The sequence below is a fragment of the Cryptomeria japonica genome, unplaced genomic scaffold, assembly GCF_030272615.1.
Source record: "Cryptomeria japonica unplaced genomic scaffold, Sugi_1.0 HiC_scaffold_15, whole genome shotgun sequence".
Taxonomy (NCBI): domain Eukaryota; kingdom Viridiplantae; phylum Streptophyta; class Pinopsida; order Cupressales; family Cupressaceae; genus Cryptomeria; species Cryptomeria japonica.
In genome coordinates this window covers 2137415-2142707 of record NW_026728837.1, presented here as the reverse complement: position 1 = coordinate 2142707, position 5293 = coordinate 2137415, and the positions used below count along the sequence as shown (strand labels likewise).

The 5293-nt window shown below is 58.5% G+C and overlaps 1 non-coding gene across 1 annotated transcript; it reads left to right on the top strand.

Moving 5' to 3' along the window:
* The first annotated feature begins 4011 nt into the window (after positions 1-4011).
* On the top strand, positions 4012-4130 carry LOC131860567 (5S ribosomal RNA). The gene has a single exon (XR_009359661.1). It is a non-coding gene; the product is annotated as a 5S ribosomal RNA (ribosomal RNA).
* Positions 4131-5293: the final 1163 nt, after the last annotated feature.

The following is a 5293-nucleotide window of genomic DNA, read 5'->3' as shown; positions in this document are numbered from 1 at the left end:
CACTTTTGGAGGGCACTTTTTGGAGGGCACTTTTCTGCGCTCCAAAGGTGCGCACTTTTGGAGGGCACTTTTCTGCGCTCCAAAGGTGCGCACTTTTGGAGGGCACTTTTTGGAGGGCACTTTTCTGCGCTCCAAAGGTGCGCACTTTTGGAGGGCACTTTTCTGCGCTCCAAAGGTGCGCACTTTTGGAGGGCACTTTTTGGAGGGCACTTTTCTGCGCTCCAAAGGTGCGCACTTTTGGAGGGCACTTTTGTGCACTCCAAAGGTGCGCACTTTTGGAGGGCACTTTTCCTGTGCTCCAAAGGTGCACACCTAGGTGAGCACCTTCGACCACACCTTGTAGCACACCAAACTCTGACTTTCGACTTCATCCGCAATGCAGGGTCTTTGAGGTTGGCGCAATGCGCACAACCAGGGGAGTCGACCCATCAAACCCAACACCTCCCCTATATAAGCTATTTGTCTGATTCTCATACATGCGTAGCCTGCAGGAGCAATTAGGACATCGACCCCAACTTTCGGCTTCTAAACGAAAACAAGGTCTTTGAGGTTGGTGTAATGCGAACAACTAGGGGAGTCAACCCATCAAACCCAACACCTCCCCTATATAAGCTATTTGTCTGATTCTCATACATGTGTAGTCTACAGGAGCAATTAGGACATCGACCCCAACTTTTGACTTCTTAACGAAAACAAGGTCTTTGAGGTTGACGTAATGCGCACAACCAGGGGAGTCGACCCATCAAACCCAACACCTCCCCTATATAAGCTATTTGTCCGATTCTCATACATGTGTAGCCTGCAGGAGCCATTAGGACATTGACCCCAACTTTTGACTTCTTAACGAAAACAAGGTCTTTGAGGTTGGCGTAATGCGCACAACCAAGGGAGTTGACCCATCAAACCCAACACCTCCCCTATATAAGCTATTTGTCTGATTCTCATACATGTGTAGCCTGCAACAACGATTAGGACATCCACCCCAACTTCTGAATTCGTCTGCGTTGACCGCACCAAAGGTGCACGCCTTGGTGCTCACCAAAATCCGACTTCCGACTTCTTCTGCTATGCGGGGTCTTTGAGGTTGGCGCAGTGCGCACAACCAGGGGAGTCAACCCACCGAATGCAACACCTCCCCTATATAAGCTATTTGTCTGATTCTCATACATGCGTAGACTGCAGCAATGATTAGGACATCCACCCCAACTTTTGACTTCTTAAACAAGACAGGGTCTTTGAAGTTGGTGCAGTGCACACAACCAGGGGAGTCGACCCATCAAACGCAACACCTCCCCTATATAAAGCTATTTGTCCGATTCTCATACGTGTAGTCTGCAGCAGCGATTAGGACATCGACCCCAACTTCCGAATTCGTTTGCATTGACCGCACCAAAGGTGCACGCCTTGGTGTGCACCCTGGAGTGCACTTTGGTGCTCACCTCGGTGCACACTTTGGTGTGCACCTCGGTGTGCACCAAAGGTGCGCACCTTGGAGCGCACCAAAGGTGTACACTTTGGAGCGCACCACATAGGGTCTTTGAGAGGTTGGCGCAGTGCGCACACCAAGGTGGGTGTTGAGGTGCGTGCCGAGGTGGGTGGGTGCTAGGGTGCGCTCCATGGTGGGTGCCAGGGTGGGTGCGTGCTAGGGTGGATTCCAAAGAGGGTCATAGGGTGGGTGCCAAGGTGGGTTGGTGATATAGTGGGTTCAAAGGTGGGTACTAGGGTGGGTTCCAAGGTGGGTCACAAGTTGGGTGCCAGGATGCGTGGGTGTTAGGTTGGGTGCCAAGGTGGGCTCCTGCGTGGGTGGGTGCTAGGGTGGGTTTCAAGGTGGACGCGAGGGCGGGTGCCAAGGTGGGTAACAAGTTGGGTGTTAGGATGGGTGAGTGCTAGAGTGGGTGCCAAGGTGGGTGGGTGCTAAGGTGGATGCCAAGGTGGTTCACAGGGTGGGTGGGTTCTAGGGTGAGTTCCAAGGTGGGTCACAGGTTCAGTGCTAGGGTGGGTGTCAAGGCGGGTGTCGAGGTGCCTGGGTGCTAGGGTGTGGATGCCAATGTGGGTCATAGGGTGGGTACTAGGGTGGGCTGCAATGTGGGTGCCAAGGTGGGTAACATGCTCGGTGGGTTCTAAATTGGGTGCCAGGGTGGGTGTGCACCCACCTTGCCCGAGGTGGGTGCCAAGGTGCCAGTGTGGGTGGGTGCTAAGGTGGATGCCAAGGTGGGTGAGAAGGTGGGTGATAGGTTGAGTGGTAGGATGGGTGGGTGCCAAGATGGGTCACAGGGTGGGTGCAAGGGTGGGTAGGTGCTAGGGTTGGTGTCAGGGTGGGTGGGTGCTAGGTTGGGTTCCAAGGTGGGTGCGAGGGTGAGTGTCAAGGTGGGTCACAGGTTAGGTGCTAGGATGGGTGAGTGCTAGGGTGCAAAGGTGCCAGGGTGGGTGCTAGGATGGGTCGATGCTAGGGTGAGTGGCAAGGTGGGTCCACAAGTGTCAAGGTGGGTGCCGAGGTGGGTGCCAAGTCGGCGACTGCTATGGTGGATGCCAAGGTGGGTCACGGGGTGGGTGCCAAGTTGCTAGGTTGGGTTCCAAGGTGGGTGCCAACGTGGGTGCTAGGGTGCGTGGGTTAAAGGGTGTGTCACAACGTGGGTGCCAGGATGGGTGCGCACCCACACTGGCCAAGACGGGTGCGGGTGCAAGGTTGGGTTCCAAGCCCGGTCACAGGCTGGGTGCTAGGATGGGTGGGTGCCAAGGTGGGCACCAGGGTGGGTGCACCCACCCTGGCCAAGGTGGGTCACGGGGTGGGTCCTAGGGTGGGTAACGGGGTGGGTACTAAGGTGCGTGCCAAGGTGGGTCATAGGGTGGGTGCCAAGGTGGGCACCAGGGTGGGTGTGCACCAACCCTAGCCAGGGTAGGTCACGGGGTGGTTGTCGGGGTGGGCGTCAAGGAGCCAAGGTGGGTGGCAAGTAGCCAAGTTGCGTGCCAAGGTGGGTGTCGGGGTGGGTGCCAAGGATCCAAGGTGGGTGCCAAGGAACCAAGGTGGGTGTCTGGGTGGGTGCCGAGGTGGGAGCCAGGGTGGGTCCCAAGGTGAGTGCAAAGGTGGGTGCCAGGGTCAAGGTGAGTGCCAATGTGGGTTCCAAGGTGCCAGGGTCAGGGTGAGTGCCAATGTGGGTTCAAAGGTGCTAAGTTGGGTGCGAGGTTGGGTGCGAGGGTGGGTGGGTGCCAAGGTGTGCTAGGTGGAAGCCCGGGTGGGTCGGCATCCCATGGGTGTCGAGTTGGGTGCCTGATGGGTGCTTCTTGTCAAGTTTTAGTCGTCGGGACTCATTTCGAGCCTTAGAGGTCGTTTCTTGTCCGGTTGCCCTGTCTTCGACCTGGGAACCCAATTTTGGTCCTCGGGTCCCATTTTTTTTTGTCTCGCATCCCACTTTTGGCCTGTGGCCTTTTCGGGGTCGATTCTCGTTTTGGGCATCAGAGCATGTTTCTTCTCCTAAAACCCAATATTTGTTTATTAAGTCTCGGAACACATTTTTGTTCTCGTGGACCCATCATGGGTCTTGGAACGCATTTGTGGTCCTTGGGTCCCATTTTGCATCCCGAAACTTGTGTTTTGGTGCTTGATCCCTATTTTGGGTGCCCACCTTGCACCAAGTGCGCACCCGGGGCAAACCGAGCGCCTTGGTGCACCGGGGCAAGATCGAGCGTGCACCCGAGGCGCCCCGAACATGCACCAAGGTGCACTCGGCCCACATGTGAGCGCAGGTCGTTGCGCCCGAGGTGGTGTGTGGGCACCGCGTTGCAGACGGGACACTGCACGCACACGACGCCCCCTCCAGGTGCACGCACGTAGGCCGGGCCGGGTGCACACCCGACGCCCTAGCAAGGTGCGCGCACCCGGGCAGGGCTCACACTTGGCGAACGGGGCGCACTTCGCGAGGGAGGGTGTGCACCTCGACGGGGGTGGGTGGCCGGGGTGGATTCGCACGTGGGTCGCGGTTTGCTAAGTACACACTGCGACAAGTTCATAACGGGTGCGATCATACCAGCATTAGTGCACCGGATCCCATCAGAACTCCGCAGTTAAGCGCGCTTGGGCCGGAGTAGTACTGGGATGGGTGACCTCCCGGGAAGTCCCGGTGTTGCACCCTTTTTTAGTTTTTCGCCGGGCGTCGCAATGCTATTTGAATAAACCTTTTGCCCGTTTGCGTTCTCGTCGGGGCCGGGCCGGGCCGGGGTGCGCTGCCCGCACTACCGCGCGCGCGGGGGCGACACCGAGCGCGCACCCGAGGCACCCCGAGCACACAGGCCACGGTGCAACCCGGGCGTTGTGCGCGCACCCCGGTGCGCCCGAGGTGCTGCGCGCGCACCCAGGTGAAATCGGTGTGCACCTCGGCCAGTGCGCGCTCGGTCGAGTCGCGCACGTTGGCCAAGGTGCACGGTGATGTTTCTTACTCTAAGGTTCCGCACCAGACGCCCGGGACAGGTGAGCGAAGCTGGGCGGGGCCGGGTGCGCGGCCGGGGCAGGTGCACGCAGCTGGAGAGAGCTTTGGAGCACACTTCGGAGCGCACCAATGATGCGCTCCATTCAAAAGTTTCCTGAAAAGGCAAAAAAAGTTGAGATTATAGAATTTCCCACTTGAGAGATTGTAAAAAAAAAAAATTTAAAATGAAGGAAACGCGGGTGCCAAGGTGTGCGCAGCCCAGCCAAGGTGTGCGCACCAAGGCGCCCACCCTGGCGAAGGTGCACGCAAGGTGCGCACCCGAGGCAAACCGGACAATTAACCCAACTTTCGACTTCGCGCGCACCTTGGAGCGCACTTCGGAGCGCTCCTTGGTGCGCACCAATCTTGGGCACCTCGGAGTGCACCATGGCGCCCACCAAGGTGCGCACCCGGGGCAAACCGAGCTCCGACTTCGTGCGCACCTTGGAGCGCACGAAAGGTGCGCACCATGGCGCCCACCAAGGTGCGCAGCCCAGCCAAGGCGTGCGCATCAAGGTGCGCACCCTGGCGAAGGTGCGCACCCGGGGCAAACCGAGCTCCGACTTCGTGCGCACCTTGGAGCGCACAAAAGGTGCGCAACCCAGCCAAGGTGTGCGCACCCCGGTCAAACCGAGCTCCGAATCGTGCGCACCAGAGGTGCACGCCATCGTGCGCACCTTGGAGCACACTTCGGAGCCCTCCTTGGTGCGCGCCGATGTTGCGCACCTCGGAGCGCACCCGGGGAAAACAATGCAATTAACCCGACTTTCGACTTCGTGGGCACCTCGGAGCGCTCTCGGGTTCGCACCTCGGAGCACACCGAGGTGCGC